The sequence below is a fragment of the Nannospalax galili genome, unplaced genomic scaffold (assembly GCF_000622305.1).
Source record: "Nannospalax galili isolate Female #2095 unplaced genomic scaffold, S.galili_v1.0 scaffold973, whole genome shotgun sequence".
Classification (NCBI taxonomy): Eukaryota; Metazoa; Chordata; class Mammalia; order Rodentia; family Spalacidae; genus Nannospalax; species Nannospalax galili.
The window spans coordinates 334,322-356,734 of record NW_008334020.1 but is presented as its reverse complement, the minus strand read 5'-3'; the positions used below and the strand labels follow the sequence as shown (position 1 = coordinate 356,734).

The window sequence follows — 22,413 nt, the reverse complement described above, 5'->3', positions numbered from 1 at the left end:
TTTACGTGTATGAGTGTATTGCTTGCATGTATGTGAGTTCACCCGTGTCGTGCAATAGTGTATTGCCTGCATGTATGTGAGTTCACCTGTGTTATGCAATGCCGTGGAGGTCAGAAGAGGGCTTCGGATTCCCCTGGAACTGGAGTTAAGGATGGTTCATAGCCGCCTTGTGAGTGCTGGGAATCAAACCCGGGACCTCTGCAAGAGCAGTCAGTGCTCTTAACCACTGAACCATCTCTCCAGCCCCAGGTTTTCATTTTGAAATATCGTTCACCCATGATATTTTGAGCAGTTGTTTTATGTGAAATACACCTTGCCTAATAGATATCCATTCTAGTAGTAAACAAACATCTTTGAACAACAGAATAGAAAATTCAATGTACTATGTCAGATTAGGCACAATTCTTTTTTTATGAGAGAACCCAAGACACATGAAAGTTTGAATCCCGGTGTTCCCCCATGTTACCAACCGATACTGAGCATTGATTAGGAGATAAGTAACTCTTTTTGTTTAGTTTTGTCTTTCTCTACAGTTTTCACTTATCATAATTGGAGAAGATGTACAATTGATCCAGAATTTGTCCTGTCTGTACCTGTGAGGAAAGTGGGCCCATGAGGAAGCATGTCTGGTTATCTCACTATAAACTCTCCAGAGCACTGAACAGCATCACAAGTGCTCAGTAGTGTGTACGAGCCCTGTCTTCACCACACTGCTTTTGCTGAACTTTCAGGTTTAATAAGTACATTGGTCAGGTTTAGATTTTACTTTTGCAATAATATTTGAATGAAGTATAACCTATTTTCTGAAGTTTAATAACTATTTTTACCTTAGAACCTTCAGGATAATATCATTGTTCATTTTTTTCCAGGGGTTTATTTTTTTCTCATTAATTAGTAGAGAAACAGCAAATCTTCTGACATTTTGAATTTTAAAAAAATCTACTTCAAAATTATGTTATTTTTAATATTTTCAAAACCACATATTTTTTATTTTATTCATTATTTTAAATCCTTTTCTTTTAAAGATTGTAGTATGCTTCGAATCCTCTCTTCACACTGAGATTATGATGAATAATATGCTTTCAATCAGCAACTCGTGACTTTTAAAATTTCCCTCATGGCAGTATTTTAGATTACGGACTCGTGCAGTGGAACTCTTGCGAAAAGAGGAAGTGCAGTAAGTTGAGTAACACAAACATTAAGGCACATTTCAGAAGTAGATGACAGATGCAGTACAAGAGTTCTAGTAAAGGGTCCACGTGTTTCAAATCAGATTCCAGCTCTACCCACAGTAGGATCTGAAACTAAGAAACACATAGTCACTGAATCTCTGATATCTTTCTGTCAAAGAGGAAGCCCATGCAGTCTGCCTACACCCTCAAGCTGCATGTCAAATCAGATAGTAGATTTAAGCTTTGAAATATATAGTTATATGAAAATGTAGGTTATTCACAATAGCAGACAGTTGGGGGATTTTTTTTTTTTTTGCTTTACAGTTCAGCAATGAAGAAAAATGTTAGTAGAACTTGGATTATAATTCTAGATTGTACAGTTAACCAACAATTCACATTAAGATGGTCATAAAATAACAACATTAATGCATTGGGCATTTACCATCTGTCAGATATTGAGCAACTTCATAAGCATTCCTTTAGTGACCAGTCATGCTACCTCATTAGACACTTTAGCACACTCTGAGATAGCTGAGCTGGTATTAGCCAAAACAAAGATTAAAACCCTTTTGGGGAAAAGAAATGTTAAACGGGCTAGTAAGACAGCTCAGAGGAAAAAGTCCTTGCCATGCAAGCCTGGGGACCTGAGTTCAATCCCTGAAACTCACAGTGGAAGGAGCAAACAGGCAATCAAAGGCTTTCTTCTGACCCCCACATGTGTGCCATGTAACATACATGTCCGCACTAACTCACATACATGGATCACACAAAATAATAAATAATATAAATAAAAAGAACAGACAAATACGTTAATATCTAATTCTATGTTCTCTTTTCAAAATATATATATAAATTGAATAAAATTTTAAATTTCCTGATATTATTATATTGAGAAGAAAGTTATGTGTTATACATTACAAACAACATTCATCGGGTAGTGATTAACAATTGATACTAAATAAGATAAAATTGCATTCTGCTGTCCTATAAATTATTTTAAAACTATAACTTACAAAGTAAAACTAAGGTAAAAATCTTATCACTTTAATCCTCAGAGACTATGGAAGATTATGCATACAGTCATATTTGTGTGTGTATAAACATGGGTTTTACATATACATTTACAATATATGATCATACATCTAGGTCAATTTCTAGCTTGTCCACTTTATAGAAATATTGAACACATGGCATCTTCCACTTGCCATGTATGGAAGGTAAGGAAGAATTTCATGCATAAGAATTAAAAAGTATATATTTATAAAATTAAAAGCAGAATTTTAATACGTAGTGTTGTAATTCCAGTGAAATGTGGAGAGATATAAAAGAGATTGCTAATATTTTCAAAGTAAATTTCTAAGATCTCCTCAAATATAAAATGCAGAGCATTAAGGTAAACTTTAGACTGCCAATGACTCAGCAGACAGTGTGACAGAAGTATCTTGCATTAAAAATATAAAATAAACTTACCTACATTCTTAACAGAAGCCATGTTAGGAGCTGTGTATAAATTGAGAGACTAAACAGAGAACACCTCTGTATTTGTGGACAGTTTTCATGGGGGCATGACCAGATCAATACGTAAATCTCATAGGGCAGTGAAAAATGTTGGCAGACTCAATTCTTACGTGAACAGTTTACAAACATGACTTAACTCTCTAAGGAGAGGGACAAAGAAGGTCAATATTTAAATTGTGCAAAAATACCTAAGAAAATGTTATGTTCAATGTAATTTGTCAGGGAAGTTATGCTTGTTCATACAGTAGATGGAAAATTATTAGGGATGACAAACGAATATTCAGATATAGCAGCAACTAGGATTCAAAGCATAATATGGTGCAACAACAGAGGCAAATCAATAAACGATAGCCAAATTTAACATGTAGCTTGTAAGTACTGAATAAAACATGAGAAAAATGTATTCAAGTAATTACTTGAAATTTTGCATGGCAGAAAGATGAAGCATTCATTAGAAATAAGGCATAGCAACATTTAATGTTAAGCTATATTATAGTAAACCCAGTCTCCAGAGGAATCCTTGAATTTGAGTCTTAAAGAGAAAATTAACAAAACAATACATCAGAAAAACATGATTTTCTGGTACTGGCCCTTGAACTGGACAAGTTGACATGTTTCAAAAGTCTAAAATAGTATCAGTTGTTCCTTTATTTTAAGAGTGTTTAATGAAGTGGAAGCACATGATCAATATATTAAAACAGAAAAGTTTTCATTTTTGGTTAAATATCAGACTTAATGCTTTTATTCAATTTATTCAATCCTAAGTCCTGACATGTCTTTACTAAGAAAAAATAAATAAAAGCTTAAGCACATTGACATTTGCACTTAATATTTAAAAACACAACAAAATCAACTTCCTGAAAGAGTTAAATACACAGAGGCACACAAAGTCATTGACTGTTCCTAAGGCCGTGGGCAGAAAACTAATCAGACGTTCTTGTAAAGCTGGGGAGATACATTCTACGAATTATGACATAACAAGAACTCATTTCAAAAACAATCACAAAAAATCCATCTTTGATTTTTTTTAAATGAGGAAGTATGATCTTCTTACCCTGAAATTCAAGGAATCACTTAGCATAAATCCTGCTTTTGAGTGACACAACAGCTTCACCTGACAGCATTAGAGGAACATAAAGTAATCTGTCAAGCTGTACAGGGAAATCAAGGCTCACTTTCCAAGACTTGCTCTTGAAGATCATTCTTGGAGAAGCCTGTGTTTTCTGTCTTTCAAGAAAATGTTACTTCTCAAATCTAATCCTAGAGATCTTTGAAAAATATGCTTAAGATCTTCAAGAATAGGTAGCATTAAAAGTGGGACTATCTTGCATTCTATGCATTTCTTAATGTCCACAAAGTATGCACAACACTTTTCAAAATATACAAACATGCAAATATTGCATATATGATTATGAATACATACACATACACATTAACAATATTTATCATACATATATAATATATATGATGTAATAATATTTATCATATATATAATATGACTTTCAGAATGCTTTTCTTGGAATGTTATGAAACATTTAAAATGTCTTTGTTTACATATTTCTTTTAAAATTTTAGTTATTTATTATGTTTTTATTTTATGTGTATGAGTATTATGCCTGCATGTAAGTACACCCATGTCGTGTATTGCCCACAGAGGGCAAAAGAAGGCATTGGAACCCCTGGAATGGCAGTTATGGAAGGTTGTTGGCCAAAATGTGGGTGTTGAGATTTGAACCTGGGTCTTCTACAAAACCAAACAGTGCTCTTCACTTTTGAGGCATTTTTCCATCCCCTGTTTACAGATTTATATAAATGCTGCCTAGCATGAGAATCCATAGATATTTAAAAGAGGCAGATTACCAGTCTATAGTGCATATGACAGATACCTTGTAATTTCAGAATTATTCTAAAATATGGAATGCTCCCACTGTCCTGTGTGTGTTTTGTGATGGCTGTGGTTACCTCCATAGATGAAAGAAATTACAAACTTGTAGGGCATCAGGAGAGAAAAAGCTCCAATTTGGAATCTCCTCACTTCAGTTGTGGTTAATAGAAGTTTAACAAACCCATTTAGCTTCATTTTAGCCCTTGCAGTGTAACAGGAACATTTAAATTTGTTTTATATTAGGAAGCAGTGAGAGTGGTTCAAGTTCCGCACCTCGTGGGTTACAGAGGAAGAATTTTTCATCCTTCCATCTGTGAGTTAGGGTTAGCCATCCTGAAAGCTGCCATTATGCCCATTTTTATCAACCTCATAGGTCTTCAGCAAACTTCCAGGATTGTAAATGTCATTGTGACTATCCTCTTTAATAACCCTGTATGGAACTTTTCGCTTGCCTTCCTGATTGTGATTTAAGTAAACAGCAGGAAATCTTGGAACCTTAAGTACTATGCAATGTTACCCTCAAATGACTCTATTGGCTAATTCTGTAATTTTTGCATACTGGAGAAATACAAAGATCCTTCTGGACATTCCAGGCATAGCTTTGTTTTCTAGGCTTTGGAAGCCTACAGTCTTTCAGTGATGGCTATTAAACCAGACTTAACTATTCTATTCTATGATGTCTCTAGCTCATGGGCAAAAATAAAGCATAAGGGGAGAGGCTCATGGTATCAGAATGTTTTGTTGTGCTCTGCAATACTTTCCTTATTAGTAATGTAGTACTTTGGTACCCAGAATGAATATGGTAAGGATGCTGCATATTTTCCTAAGCTGTATGTGTAAGGCCGGCAGCACCATCTTCCATATATTCCAAAGTCTAAAAATATTTTCTGGATGTGATCCAAGAATTTTGCTAGGCCTGTTTTCCCTCTCATTTCAATAACTCCTCAGGGAAAATTGGGTAATCAAGGGAAGTTGAAAGAAAGAACCTGAGAGTAAAAAAAATTTGAAGTGAAATAAATCCTTAAAAGCACATACATTTTATGCAATCTCATCAAACCATCAAGTATTGTCCATATCATACGAAGAGTATCCAAGGAAGTGAGAGGTGGCTCTGTGGTTAAGAGCACTGTCTGCTCTTGTAGAGGACTTGGAATCAATTCCCAGCACTCACGTGGCAGCTAACAACCATCTATAGTTCCAGTTCCAGGGGATCTGATGCTCTCTTCTGACCTTCCTGGGCATTGCATTACAGGGGTGCACCTACCTACATGTAGGCAATACACTCATACACATAAAATAAAGGTGATAAATAAAAATATCTTAAAAAAATTATCCCAGTAGCCAGGCATGGTGGTGCATGCCTTTAATCCCAGCATTGGGAGGCAGAGACAGGCAGATCTTTTTGATATATCACAGTGAAAGATTTATCGTCCTCTTTTTTTTTTTTTTTTTTTAAAAAAAAAAAAAAAAAAAAAAAAAAAAAAAAAAAGAGTCTCCCAAATGCTAAATCAAATATAATCTTTCAGAATGGATTTAACAATTTCTTATCTTTCTTCGTCCCATGGCAACCTTACATTCATTTGGGTTCTTATTGATTTATGATTATTTGATATCTCCATTTTATCCTAATCTTCTTTCAAAATGACTCCTGTTTTTAAGTATGTGAATTTGGTATTGCATCACAGTTCATATATTAAAATTTCACATATAAGGGGCTGGAGAGATGGCTCTGTGGTTAAGAGCACTGGCTGCTCTTGCAGAGGACGTGGGATCAATTCCCAGCACTCACATTGCAACTAACAACTGTCCTTAACTACAGTTCCAGGGGATCCAATGCCCTTTTCTGATCTCCATGGGCATTGCACAACATATGTAAACTTACACACATTCAGGCAAAACACTCATACACATGAAATAAAAATAAATTATAAAAAAGATTTTATAAAAAAATTCATGCCAGGCGTGGTGGCACATGCCTTTAATCTCAGCACTTGGGAGGCAGAGGCAGGCAGATCTTTGTGAGTTTGAGGCCAGCCTGGTCTACATAGTGAGTTCCAGGACGCCTGGGGGTACAAGGAGACCCTGTCTCAAAAAAGACAAAAAAAAAAATTCACATACAAAAGCACAAGTTCAGAAATTAGAAGTATGTCCCTTTATGGGTATGCTTATTTCATTCACTTGCCAGATGTTTCTGTATTAAAGGCCTCTGGCCTCCAGTGGCAGCTCAACATATAGACATATTGTGAAACATATTTTAGCCCAAACTGAACCTTATTCTGCTGCTTGCTCACTTAGCTTCATATTTACCATTCAATTCTAAAAGTAATTGTAAAATTTTTCAAATGATTGAAATCCAAAAAGTAAACATTGAAGTGAATTTGCATTGTTACTGAACACTTTCTGGATTATCTCCCATGTCATTTGGGTGAGGGGAAACGACTGTGGTGATTTTCTTTCATGTATTTTGGTGTAAACTGATGATCTGGAGAGCTTTTCTTTCCATTTATAAAATGACTATCCTTGAATAGATCACACTTTCCATCTTCATCCAATCCTAGGTAAATAAATTTAAAACAAAATAATAGTGCAATGTCTGTATTATGAGTCTAATTACACATGTATTTTAAGGAATATGTTTTAATATATGAAGATGAAGTATAACCAATAAATAAGCCACTTCCATTCAGTATGTCATGGTTTTTATGAGAGACTTCAATATACTTAAGAGTTTTCTACAGAGAAGAAAGATAATGACATTTTTTCTAGAATCAATATCCTTAGATCACTTTTTAAGTGATGAGAGTCCTGTATTCTGAAAGCCATGAGTGGAAAAGCTGTGACAAAACTTTCTCTCTCTCTCTCTCTCTCTCTCTCTCTCTCTCTCTCTCTCGTGTGTGTGTGTGTGTGTGTGTGTGTGTGTGTGTGTTTGCATGTGTGCATATAGTTGTGCTCAAGCACGTCTGTGCAGGTATTTTAGAAGCCGGAGATTGATGCTAAGTTTCTGCTTCAATTGCTTTCCACATTATTTTTTTGAGACAGAGTTTCTCATTGAACCTGGATCTCAAGGATTCTGCTAGGGTGGCTATTCAGGAAGCTCCAAGGATCTACCTGTCTCTGACTCCCCAGTGAAGGGATTATACTTTCTGCATTGCTATGGTGACTTTTACATGGATGCTGACCTGTAAACTCAGGTTCTCATGCTTGTACAGCAAGCCTGAATGAGCTACCTTCCCAGTCTGAACACATGTGTTTGAAACTAAACATCCATAACACTTGAAACAGTGCACAAAACATAATTTTGTCCAAAACATGCATTGAATGGATGCTAAATAGCCATGTACCAAAGAATACATTGAAAAAGAAATAATTATATTAAAGATGCATCTCTCAAAGTTATCTGATATTAAATTTAAGTGAATGGTGGTTTCCAAAGGTCTATTTTTTTTTGTTTAGTAGACATCATGTAAGAAACATGACCATGAACAGATACAATTTGCCTTAAACAAAAAGATGAATGTTTGAAATATATATCATCTGATTACTGCACATTAGAAAATATTTCTTTGGAGGACTTTCTTCCATTTTACATATATTTGTTACACAATTATAATATACAAATTAATGATATAGTCCTACAAAACAGATTCCCAAACATTTTAAATGGTCCAATTGCATTTATGTATAATCATTATATCTTCATTAAAATATTCTTTCACAATTTGTTGAAGAACTTAAATCATATCAAAAGCAGGTAAATATTACATGTAGATCACTAATAAGTAGTTGTAGTTTTGACCTATTGTAAGTTCCTTCTACATCCTTAATGGCCTCTTCAAGCCAATCTCCTATATCCTCACAGACTAACATATATATGTGTCACCATATGATAACAGCTTAAATACTTTGGATTAGTTACTGTTCTGAGCTGATCATTGTTTTGTCTGAAATAATGAGACTTTAACTACCAAATGTTCCTCTGTCAAGGGAAGGTATCTGCAATGTCTATTCATTGGAGCCTTAAAGCCCCCAGGATTGGCTTTCAAAGGTCAGTTAATTCCAGGAAAATGGACCAAGTTCTGCATTTGCACTTGTCTCCATATGTGAGTTGAGGTGTATTCTGTATTTCCATCCATGGAAGCATTGTCTGGCTGAGCTGATATACCAGACAACTCATAAACGTTGACTGCTTGCAGAATCATGACTTGCATAAAGTATAAAGAAATATTGAAAAAATCAAATGTGACATGTTCTGTGAAAGCCTGAGTCAAATTGTTTCTTCTGCTCTCAAGAGAAACTTTAGCAATGTGAGCTCCTAAATAACAAAACAAAATGCATAAATGGCAATACCCAGGAGAAAAGGACAGTAAGCAGAGCTTTGTGGTAGTCCTGTCTCAAGAGAGCTGCTGCCTCTAACTCTGCTATTGATAGTGATAAACACAAAGTTGGAATTCATACAGAGATAAGATAAACACAGCACTTACGTGGGAAAAGCTGCAAGGATAATCACATCTTGTACATGGTGTGAATGTGTGGGACAGTAAAGCAGTAAAGCTATTATATGCTCTATGAGCATATCTAACAACAGAAAGGGCAAAATCTTACATATGCACTGCGGTGGGAAACTATGTAAATTAAGGACAGCAGGTTCCCTAATGCCTTTACAATGATTTTCAAAAGGTGCTCTGCAAATGAGTGTGTTTACTATGTACATGTGTAGCAGATTACAAGATTATTATAATGAGATCTTAAAAGTTATATAGTAATGCATTTATATTTTCTTCAAATAATGAGTTAGCAAATGTAGAATAAAAATGTCAATAAATTATGCTATATAGAGATTTAAGTAGAATTAATAATAAGTCAATTTTATATAAGCTTTTAAATTAGCTACTGAATAATATGCTGTACTAACTGATTCCTCAGGCCCTTAATGCATACTGTCTCTATCTGCCTCTATGAGAGGAATCAGCAGACATCACTTTTGAAATAAAATACACAGACAAAACTTAATTTCATGTAATTGCAATCTCTTATAAATCATTATTTTCACATATTAGTCAACTGCAATACTATTTAACTTGATTGCCTAATTGAAAAAAAATACCAAGATGATAGAAGGGATTATCTGAATAGTCTTACCAGCAAATATGGAGATTTAGCAGTGTGCCAGTGAAGTTTGCATTCACTGATAACTTGGGTTGCCATAGCAAGCCCATAGTCACTGAGTTTCTAAGCAACACAGGCTCCACAGACTGCAGATACTTATGACTCCACTGATCTTTCCTCATCTTTAAAGAACAAATATGACTGTTGTACTTCCAAACTCAGTGAAGGATTCCTTGAATCACTAGCAGAGCAATGACCCTCAGAGGTCTGGTGCACTCATATCTCCACAGCTTATTAAAAATAGTTTTTGAACTAGGGGATTGTTTGCATAGCCACAATGCTAAGTACAAAAAAATAAGTATAGAATATGGTCAGCATCTAGTATGTATTAGGCAGATAAATATGTATCCATTAAGCTAACAAGGTAAAAACATAAAACTGAGCTCTTTAGAATGATTTATATAATGCTACAGTTAATAAATTTCTTGTCCATTAAACAAAAGTACATGTTTCGTAGTATTACTATACATTTTGCCACTACACTTTGTATCTAATAATCATATATTTAGGTAAGCTGGATCATATAAAGTTGAAATTGTCTGAGACCTGTGAACTATTTAAGTATGAATTGTCAGACAAAATTTGGGTAATAATATTGACTTCCAGAATGCTAAAGAAAATAGCATAGATCTGGATGCAATTAAAGCTACAATTTTTTTAAAGGTGCATGTGTTAGCATTGTTCTGTTGTTGTCTACAAACCTGTTCAGTTCTATATTCGCACAATGCCCACTGAGGCAAACTCTTACTTCTGCTCTCTCTTCAATTCCCTGGGCTGCATTTCCAACCATTTAAGATAATCACAGTAAAGTTGTGCAAATATTGCTATAGAACATTGTGCCATGGAGAAGCCTAATTAAAGGACCCTTTGACAGCATCATTCTATGTGACCAGTAAAACAACTCTGCCTATAATCTGTAAAATGTTGTCAAACTCTAATAATTGATTTTTACAGACTTTCTATTAGCAGCAAATTCCTACTATGAAAACATTTTAGTATCTTAGTGATGATGAACAAAATTAAACTGTCTTTAATTTAATGTTTACTATTCTAGTGGTATTTATACACTCTATAGGCTGTTGCTCAAAGATTCAGTATCCCACATCAATACATTACATTACAATTACTGGGTGTCTAACTTGAGAGTAAAATGGAGTTTCAAAATCACCTCACAAACAGTTCACAGAAGTCACCTGTCAACTTGAAACATGCCAGGAATGCCAGCTGCAGGACTGCCTATGATGTTTGTTATTGTTGGCCACCAGAAACGGCCAAGTAAAAATTCTTCTTTATCCAAGATTCAAAATACAATTGCTCTACTGTAAAATCCTGATATAAGCCTAAAGCTTCAATTATAGTATTTATTATGATTCAATCTTTGGGTAGAATGTAACCACTGTAATACTAGAATGTAACCAATGTAATACTGTAATTTAACAGTATTTCTAACATATACATATTTACGTGGGAGTGTGTGTGTGTGTGTGTGTGTGTGTGTGTGTTTCAGGCACACACACACACACACCACACACGTTACAAGGCTTAAATAATTTTAAATATTTATGAATACAGTCCTATCACTTGATATATACATAATGTGAATAATCATAAATTAGTATAGCTGATCAAATATTCACCTCTTTTGTAATTGAATATTCAAGCAGGGACCTAAATGCCTATACTAACTCCCCATATGTTCTCTCTGAGCTAAAAGTCCAAGTACATGCTAAACTTGCAAAAAGAAAGCAAAAAATACCATCAAAGTAAGAGATTTTAGTTTTGCAGGCACTAATCTTGACCATCACATCTTTAAGCTATGCAACTTTCAGCTATTACACAGGTGTAATTACCAGTTAGATGTCCACTGAAAGAGTTCAAGGCCACAAGTTTTAATGAACTGTCCAAAATATAGTTGAAGGCCACAGTAATGACTCCAGTCCTGTTTGCCCTCAGTGCCCAATCAAATCACTGTTGTACACCGGACAGTCCCACCTCCAAGTATCCAAGAATGGCTATGGAATCCTGATTGACACACCTGTGAGGCAGTGGAGCTCCTAAACCAAAGTAAGCCCTGCACCCAGTGTTTGCTGACCTGTTCAGCTCAAACTGTTCTTTACCCTCATTCAATTCTTTTAAAAACAAAACAGTTCTTTTATGACCAGAGCAGCAGATCCCTCTCCAGAGAAATCCCCACTTAAATTCTCACAGCAGTCCCTTGAGTCTGCACCCCGTGTCTTGGCCATAGGACTTTGCAGTCCTGTTATTTATCTCAGAACAACACATGTGCTGGCCACAGATGAAAAACTCTGCATTCATGGATAAGAGAGCCTTGCAGAACTACCCAGTTCAGGCTTAGAATAACCTGAGTTTCCTTTGTCATATGAGAGATCTAAGATGGCAGTATTTGGTGAGTATTACACATATACAAATGCTTGCACATATATGCATATACGTCAAATAAATAGAAAAAAATAAAGACACTTTAGAATATAAGTTCATTATAATATATGCTAAATGAGACCAAACCTACATGTTTTTTATAAATCATTTAAGACTATAATTCTACAAGTATCAACTGTTGATTTTCTTCCTCCTGCGTTCATTTATCATGCAGCTGCTAAGTGCTTAGAATATTACCACAAAAAAAGGAAGAATGCCTGGTCCCTACTGCAATGTTTTCTATACTTTAGCAAAACTCACAGTGTGTTGATGAATCATTGAAGCTTTTGATTTGTTTTCATGAAGTAGGCAATTTACTTAACTGAAAGCATTAATTTTAGAACTGGTTACCTAGCTTTTAATGGTCCATAATTTAGTTACCTTTTTCTCCTCAGATATTGATAAAATAAATATGAATCCCTAGGTTTTCATTAGAGAAATTATTTCAAACTCTTATAAATTCAGTAGAAATATTACTAAGACTCACCCTTATATAACAAGGTTTTAAAAAATCTGCCAAGCTTACTTGTCAAAAGTTCAGTTTGGACATGGTTTCTTATCTAGCTGTTGATTATGTAGTGGTCTTGGCTGCCCAGGATCAAAAGGTTGGTTATCTGAAGTTAGCTCATTAAGTTTGGTCCTCATATGAGGTGCCATTTATTGAGGTTACTCATACAACCAAGACAAGCAATAATGCTTTCTGTCAATACTTGCTGTATTTAGAAACTGTTTCAAGAAGCTCGCATTCTAGAGATGCAGCTTATGCAGACCTTTCTACACAAATGTTCACAGGATATGGGGTTAGGGTGTGACTCATTTGTAGAGTACTTGCCTAGCATTCATGAAGTCATGAGTTCAGTCTCCAGCACTACCTAAATTGGACTTGGTGGTATATGCCTGTAGTCCTAGCACTTTGGAAGTGGAAGCAGGAGAAATCAATGCCAGCCTGTGATCCAGAATAACCAGTCTCAAACACAGTAACAAAACATTAACAGAATCGAGACCATAAAGTAATTAAGACTATGACATAGCTCGATATTCAAGAAATTCACACTTATGTGGAATAGTTTACCAATCCCAGTCCAAGGACCTTCTCACCTACTCTATGTGTAATGCATTTCTTCTCTTTCTATTACTTTCCTACTACAGGAGATGATAATGCTGTGGAACCAATCATCTAATCCTGATCACTCAACAAACAGCTTCAGAGACCCAAGGAGCAAGAAACACTGGTACTTGCTATGTAGACCAGGCTGGCGTCTAAAGATCCACCTGCCTGTACTTCCCCAGTGCCTGAGCCAAAAGCATGCACCACCATGCTGGGCTAAGATACACTTCTAAATCACCATAAAGATGTTGAAAAGCACACATGTAGAATATGCTGACTTGTCAGAAGTTTGCGTGCTCTCTTGTTTGCTCTTTGCCATATGTTATCTCGGTGCCCCAAGCTTAGATACAGATACACTTTAGTTTTCTGTGCCAATTATTACTTTGTTCTTAGTGAGGCAAGTCAAATTAATAGGGGCCTCTGGGATAATTTTCACTATTTTTGATTTCTGTATATTGTTAGTAGCATTCTGTTTCTAGTAGGAATTAATTAGCTTAAACTTTCTCAATCCAGTGGGTTTTTATATTTTCAAAATTTTTGTTTTTGATAGTTTTATTAAATTTTGCATTCTAGTTAATATTTGAATCAATCTACTTCAATTAACATCATTTTATTTTTCTTATGTGGGAAAACTTGAAAAAATTCTAGAAAAAGTTTTGGAAATAGTCAAATACTTGTCCATATATTCTACAGCACCACAGATCATATATCATATGCTCAGACAAATATTTCCAGGTCTCTTGAGGGAAAAAAATCTATAAATTATTAGCTACATCTTTATGGAGAGATAATCGATACAAGAGAAAAATCAGGCATATGCCACATTTCTAGTAGTAAATATGAAATAGTGAACCTTGACTTTATTAACTGGTTAACAAGTATTAATTAAAACACTAAAGCAATTTAAGAATATTTAATTTGGTAGATGTCTTTTCTGGCTCATATCTAAATCTTTTCCCTCTGTCAGTATAAATCTTTTAGCAGAAACATGTTTTCTGTCATACATTTTCTGTGATGTTTTAGAAACATTTTCATGATTTTCAAAGAGTTATTTGAATTAAGATAGTATATTTATTTATTATTTAATATATACTCGTTTCATTGTAATAAGATAATTTTTCTTGGCAATTGCTATTTCTTGGTCCAGAGAATCTAAATGTCCATAAATCATTTAATGGAAACAAGGTTACACACAAAGAAAAGTCATCATACAATTGTGCAATGGAATGGGAGCTCCAGTAGAAGGTGGCTTTGTGGTACAATGTAAGAAGGAAGAGGTCATCAAAGGGGAAAGGGCTAGAAAACAAACAGTGTGCTGCACAGAGAAAAAGATACCCAATCTCTTTTCTCAAATCAAGTCAGAGGTTAACCGTCACAGGCCAATGGGGAGAGGGACAAAGGCAGAGGACATTCTGTGCTCATAGGATTTGGGAACTGCTAACAGAAACCAAGGGTCCCTGAGGAGGAAAACAGAAATGTTTGTGACTTCAAAATAAATGATAGGCTAGTTATTTCAAATTAGTTAAGCATCTAATACAGACAATGTTAGAAGAAAACATACAAGTATCACCTGAGAATTAAAAAAAATTGGTTTTAAGTTGCTAAAAGTGCTAACTTTACTTAAATAATGAAACACAAATTCAAAATAAAATTTATACTTAAGGCTAAATACAGAAAATACTTGATAAATTTTAAAATCATTTTCATGTTGCTACCTGGTATCTTTCAACCTAAAGAAAAATCCATGGGGGTTGGAGAGATGGCTTAGCAGTTAAGAGCACTGGCTGCTCTTGCAGAGGACTTGGGTTCAATTCCTAGCACACACACAGCAGCTAACCACCAACCTAACTCCAGTCCCAGGGGAATCTGAGCCCCTCTTCTGACCTCCGTGGGCATTGTATGACTGGGTACAAATACATACATGCAGGCAATACACTCCTACACATAAAATAAAAATAGTAATTAAAATATTAAAAAAGAAAAATCCATTTAAATTTAGAAAACGAGGGAAACCATGTTGATTCATTTTAGGAAAACATACAAACTTAAATTTGAAGTTGATGAGTAAACCTAAAACTCTTTAAAGTAAAAAATATCAACAAGTAAGTGTTTATAGAAGATACACATTGGTGCTTTCTCAGGTAATGCAGTTTATAAAGACCTTAGTACATGTTTGTGTGTCTTTCTGTGAACACAAACTGTCTAACTTGAATAGCAGGGCAAGAAAGAGCAAACATAGAATGAGACTTACAGAAATAAAACCTTGAAGTACATTCTTCTTTAAGGAAATTAAATAAAAAGATTTTTCAGTAAATATTAGAAATCACAGAAGAAAAATTATTTTTCATAAACATTTCTTTATTCTTTTTTCACCCCGCACCATTCCTAATATGGGGACAGCCTATATTCTACGGTTTGGTCATGAAACTTAGCTTTTAAAAGTTCTAATGTCCTCTTCTACTCTTTATTTTCCTCCTTTTAAAAGGTTTTTGGTTCTGCAGTTTACTCCTTTTAAAGTTTACTGGGCACATATCACACAACACAGACTCTTTGTGTTACAGAGATTTTTAAGCTCTAGTAACCTTCCCAGAAGTTAGACCAGCATGGGGGCAGCATGAGGACAGCACACTCTCCCATGTGGAAACCACTCCCTGGCCTTTGTCCACAGTTTTTCCTGGAGTCTCTCCTCATATTGCTCAACTCAGTTGAGCAATAAGAATCAGAATCTGGTCTACTCCCTTCAAATAAGGGAAGCACACATTCCCAACACAAGGACAGGCTTCATTTATCCTGAACTTAACTGAGATGTGTCTTTTGCAAATGGAAAAATAGTTTGATATAGAGCAACTTTCCAGAATAACATTGTGAATTCAATTGTAAATTTTACCTAACTGTTCCCTTGTAGGCCTCTGTTCATGAGAATAAGTAAAATTAAGGCTCATTTTAATGAGTGTCTTCAAAGTCTCTGTGCTCATGGGCAGAATCTGATTGGAAAGGGGGTAGCACGCTCATGTGGATTACTGACTGACGTTTTAAATAACCACACATCTGTTTTATTTCACAAAATTTCACTTCATATTTAATTAACTTGCAGGACAATAATAATTTCTTCAGAAGCATATTTGCTGGCTGTGCTATGTTATTCTAACAAATAACGCTGAGAATGTTTTCCATATATGAGCAAGCATTCTAGAAGCATATGCATCATCTAAATTAATTTTCATATCAGACGTTGGAGGTAGTACTATGTCCCAATAATACAAATGACAGTGATGTTCTGATATTATGTAACTTGCCGAAGTCAAAGCAGGTTTGAATGAGGAACTAAATACTGTGTGTTCATCCCCCTCTTCCTTATCCTTTACTGTTAGGTGTTATTTAACACATTGTTAGATATTACTCTCTGTGAGAAACAATGTAAAAAAAACATAGAAAATATTTTTGAAATTTTTATTTCTCTTTGCATAATTCATGAGAAAGTGTGATTGATACATGATAGAAAACAGCAATCTTATTTATAAAAGGCAACTAAAATTGTGTACAAAATAAATACTTTTTACACAACTTAAATGCATATCCAAGTGTTTGCACTTGCATTTCCTGTAACCCAAAATGGTATATTGCTTTAAAGAAAGTAATTGTTACATTTCATTTTGAAGTGAAATCAAAATGCAAAATAACAATCAGTGTTTCACTGAGTCCTGGAAACAGAGTGGCCTTCCTGACTGATGAAGTGTGAAACAACAAGGTCATTTTAACTAAAGAATTACGCCAGACCTGGAAAGGGTCTTTCATCTATTTGGGCAGGAGAGAACAGTCGCAAGAAATCCTGGAGATGAGAATATGTCATGAAAACAAATTATCTTCAGAGTCATAAACTCAGGCATGCAGACACTGAAATTCTATCTTTATACATTTCATTTTTACGTCATACCTCCATTCTGTCTAACCAGGGAATTTTCTATTATCTTAAGAATCTTTTAAATTTTGATACATTTTATTCATTTTGTGTTTAAAATAGCAAGCTATATTTTTCTCAACAGATGTTACACTAAGAAAATATGAACAGAGTGTGTCTCATCTGTATTTGTGACTATGGTATCTCCTTTGTCCTCACCATGAATATTGTGTGGATGGTAGCCCTATTTCCTTAACTTAATTATGTACTCTTTCCAGGACACTGAACAGTTTTGAAATCCATGTTTCTATGAGTCAGTTTCTAATACAGATGTCTGCATTCTTTACCCACCCTATTGTTCTCTCTGAGAACCATCTCTGCTCTGAGATCTACCAACCCACCTTCTGGGTAGAAGGCAAGAACTATTTGCCCTTAAGTCAAATTATAACTACTTGCAAATCTTTATTACACATGAATAGTAACATAGGGCCGGTCCTTGATTTCACCAAAAGCCCTTCCTCAATTTCTAATTCTTATATACTGAGTCAAGTAGATAATGAAGAGAGTAGAAAGAAATCCAAATTTGAATGAATACTTCACAATATCATATTTGAAATAGAAGGAAATTAACATATGCTTTAGAAGTTCAGCTGAGAGCTCAACAGGGACTGAAGTCTGTAGAATGTTCATAGAATCATTAATTCCTTAATCTGTCCTAGAAGATTAGTTGGATCAATGTAGAAGGAAGTGAAATTCTAAGCAAATAAAATTAAGCGATTACATAAAGCATTAAGGGATTGTATTAGCACTGCACTTGGAGGGTTTAGAAAAGGCAAGTCGTCTAAAGCCTTGTTTTGAAAGCTCAAGTGTATGGGTAGAGACAAGTGGACTGATATCAGGTCACAAGACACTTGAATGCCTGGCCATGATGCAGCAGACACAAAATGCTGAAAAAAAGGAATGGCAGGATGGTGCCAAAATTTAAAGTTGTGATAAAAGTTTCTGCTTAACATGCCACCTTGAATACAGCATTTACTTTCATTTGTAACTGATATCTCATGTAATTAAGGAATTAAAGAAACATTTTATACATTTGGACCAAAAGTATAGATGATATAAATCAGAAAACAAGTCAATATTTAGAAATCAGATGGGCTATTGATAATAGCTCAACAGATCTGAAAGTATCAGATTCTAAGCTCTTCACCTAGGGCAGAAAGCCAATAAAAAGCCAGACAACCATGCCATAAATAATCTGAGTCAGGATGATGAACTAGCAATGTGGGAACCATGGAGATCAAGGTCTAAGTTATCTTTAGGAAGAGCTCTCAACAATAGATCTCCCATAAGGTCAGCTTGGTCTGTCCACTTTCTGCACCCCGTCAACAGATGAGGGATTTGGTTTTGGGAAATAATGAGACAGATACTGACATAAGAGCAAGAGGCTAAGTTATGTGAATGAAATCTTGGGTCAAACAAATTCAGGTGCAATTCTATATACTAATTTTTCTTCCAATGCTATTTCCCAAATTTTGACAAACAATTCATTATAAGATTTCTTGTGTTGAAACAGTTTGATGCAAGAGAAAAAAAGGTTGATACTATTTCTTAACTTTTAAAATTGTAACATTTTTATTAATTATTTGAGAAATTAGTACCTGTATATAACATGTTTCAATCATATTCACCCTCACTCCTTCCCACAACTCCCTCAAGATCCACCCCCAACACCTAACACCTTTGAAATTCCTATCCTCTTTAGTTTTTTAATAACACACCTAGCTATTTTGCGATGCCTCTATATTCATGGGTGCAGGGACATCCAGCAGAGTGTGGTACACCTACCATGGGCCATGCCCTTAAAAAAACCTGACTCTCCCTCTCCAAGATGTCATAAACTGTCCATAGCTCCTCAGCTAGGGGTGGGGGTTCATGAGCCTTTCCCTACTCCATATTGAATGTTGACTAGCTTGATTTGGTGCCGGTCTTGATGAAGCAACCACTGCAGTTGTGAACCCATGAGTACAGTGGTCCTTTCAAATCTAGAAGACACTGTTTTTCTAATTCCTCCTCGATATCTGGCTCTTACACTTTCCCCCAGAGCCCTTCTTCCTCCATGGTTGCTGAGGCTTTGAAAGAGAATATGTGATATAGCTATCCCACTTGTAGCTGAGCATTCCACTATCTTTAATGGAGGCAGGAAAGTGAGGAGAAATGACAGGGACTTTCTCAGATTACATTACACACAGAGTACTATCCAACAGGGATACAATCTGAGCACTGAGAGAGCTTAAGACCAGAGGATCACAGTTCAAGACCAGACTGGTATATACAGTGAGACTGTATCCTAAAATATTAATTAAAATGTTGCAGATCTTAAAAACTGGTGAAACTGAGAGCAATACATATGAATAAGAAAGAAAGGATATTTTATAACAATAATTGGAATTTAGGAGGAAAATGAACAATCATTTTAAAATCTATAGGGATATAATTTCCAGTTTTTACTCATTATGCAATCAAATAATCAAGAATACAAATAAAGACTCTAATATATAAACTGTACCAAAGCATAGCCAGTAATCAAAAATATCTTAAGAAAAAAGTTTGAAAAATAGGGTATTTTAGAGATAAAGTCTCAAGCAAAGAGATTAAAATAAAAGAGATTAAAAGGAAATCTTACAGTAAGAATTATGTAACAGACCAAGAAGGAAAAACAATTCAGTCAGAGGGGCAATTAGTGTCCGTAGGAAAAAAAAAAAAAAGTTTTACTAGAACAGAAGCCATTGTTATATACTTATTGGCTCCTCTAAAAGGAATTATAAAAGGAATTTAAACAGTGGTAACATAAACAACAGAAAGGCACTACATTAATCTGTAAGAAAAGAGCTCGTATGTGGAGAGATTGGTAGGATACAGACCATTACTGCCTTGATAATATAAAAGCCAAATCTTTCTCTTCCACATAAAGATGTCAACAATTAATTTTTAAAATTAACATTTTTAAAACAAATGAATCCAATGTAATTATATCTAGAATTAGTTCAAAATGATTTCTCCCAGAAAGAGACTAGAAAAATCTCAATTATTTTATTTAAAAATACTGATTTTTTAAAACAAAATCATTCAATTGATCATTAAACCCAATGTTTAATTAAACAAGAGTGTATTTGAATTGAGCACTGGATGACAGCTTCTCACCAGTCATCTGGTTTCCACCCATCCTTGATTCTCATCACCTCTCTCATGATTCTTCCATGTGTCCTTCATTTTCTTAAGAATTTCAGAGCAAGTCTATCTTCTCAAGGAACATTTTTATTTTCTATTTACTGAAAGACAGAGTTCATCTGAGCCATGTTGTTAACCTCTCCACAACAACCTCCATGCCAATTAGCTGTCTCTTCTTGAAACACTATTACCGACAAAAAGGATATCCATTGTTCTAAGATCATTTTTTTACAATTGTAATTTTGACCTTTCTGGGCATAGTGATGGGATTGTCTGAACTATTTCTGAGGTTGACTTCCTATGACACTGGCTATTCATAGGCATGCTTTATTAGCACAGGATGAACATTTAAAACATGTGGAGCCCATCACAGTGCCTCCCAAGTTTGTGATACTATGGATGTATTACAGACTTTTCTTTAATAGAAATACAACAGCCTAGAGCTACTGATGTCCAGGAGCTGAGTGTTGACCTGTGGTCAAAGAAGGGGCTGTACTATATTTTTTTCATTTAATAAAGTTGAAAGAGATAAACTGAATATATTACAAAGTATTAGTGAGAAGTTAATAGCTTTATATAATATTACAGTATAAAAACACCTGGAAATATATTTGAAATATATGAAAAATAAATGAGTTTTCTTAGAACAGTCTATTATATAGAGCACATTCACCCCACAAACACTGCCTTCTCTGTAACAAAGATTATAGAATGATATTCTTGCTTAAGGCTCTGCAGCCCATTGGATGATGCTGTAACATTCTACCTATGAGATTACATCCAAATTCCTTACAGCACCTCTGTGAATCTCAACTATGTGACCAATGTATGGACAATCATGGTGAATGTGGTTGAATGTGGGACGTATGCTCTAATGCTAAGAGACTGAGTATAGAAACTCAGCTAGGAGTGTTTGCTCAAAGTCTCTATGTGTCTGAGCATAGAAACTCTGAAATGAGGAAGGTCTTACGACCCACTATTAGCTAAGGGCAGATGAGAGGGTTTCTTTATGGGCAGCTTCAAGACAGAAGGGTAAGTGAATGTTAGCGTTTCAGCCATCTTGAGGAAGTGGAGTTCATTTCTATGGTATGCCTTGCATAAGGATTTACAATCTAAGAACTGTGGACAAAATGAAAAGACATACATTTTAATATCACAATCAATTAATCTAATGTTTTTTCTATTCAGATGAAAGTTTCCAGATGTTTCTATCTGGCCGAGCTTTTCAAACTTAGCCATAAGATAAAACTATGCCTATTTTCCAATGGAGATATTGAGATACTAAAGTTACATCATTTATTCATGTCCTAAAACAAGTGTATAGCAGAGATACCATGTAAATTCATAGAAAGCTCATATTATATAGCATATACGTTTTCTCTTTGGGAACAGTTACTAAGGAAACTGTTCTGGATAGCTTTAAAGTCAACTTGACACATGTAGGGAATTGACAGTCCTCAATTGGGGAATTGCTTTCATTGGACTGGCCTGTGGCCATGTCCATGGGGCACCTTTCTGATTGTTGAGTGATGTGGGAGGGCCCAGCCCACTGTGAGTGGTGCCACCCCTGAGCTGATGGGCCTGTGTTGCAAAGGAAAGAAGGCTGAGCAAGGGCCAAAGGAGTAAGCCAGTAAGCAGCATTCCTCCATGGCCTGTGCTCCAGCTCCTGCCTCCAGGTTCCTGACCTGAAGTTCCTACCTTGGGCTCCCTGATGAACTGTGACCTGGGAGATGTAAGCTGAATAAACCCTTTCCTCCCCAAGTTGGTATTAGTTGCAGTGTTTTGTCACAGCAATGGAGAAACAAACGAGAACAGAAACCCATAGAATTTTCATAATGCACCCTCCTAAAGCTTTTAGGTAGTAATACAGAAAGAAAACAAAATTTCAGGTTAAGACAAAGGCATTTTCTTAAGGAATTAATTATTCATTCAAAAACTTACTAGACACTGACTATGTTGCAAACTTTGAGCTTGGCACTGGTATACAAAGGAAAAACAG

General features: G+C 35.2%; 1 protein-coding gene across 5 annotated transcripts in view; it reads right to left on the bottom strand.

Moving 5' to 3' along the window:
- The window catches only part of Cd36 (CD36 molecule), an 80,190-nt gene that overhangs the window by 45,392 nt on the left and 12,385 nt on the right, over positions 1–22,413 (bottom strand). Inside the window, exon 1 of one of the 5 annotated variants that reach the window (XM_008828984.2) lies at positions 2,643–2,729. The exons of 1 other annotated variant lie outside the window; for it this stretch is intronic. The gene's annotated coding sequence lies outside the window, so the exon portion shown is untranslated. Of the gene's footprint in view, positions 1–2,642; positions 2,730–22,413 lie in introns of those variants that run through there. 3 more of the 5 variants (XM_029561548.1, XM_029561549.1, XM_029561550.1) reach the window with 3 other exon arrangements.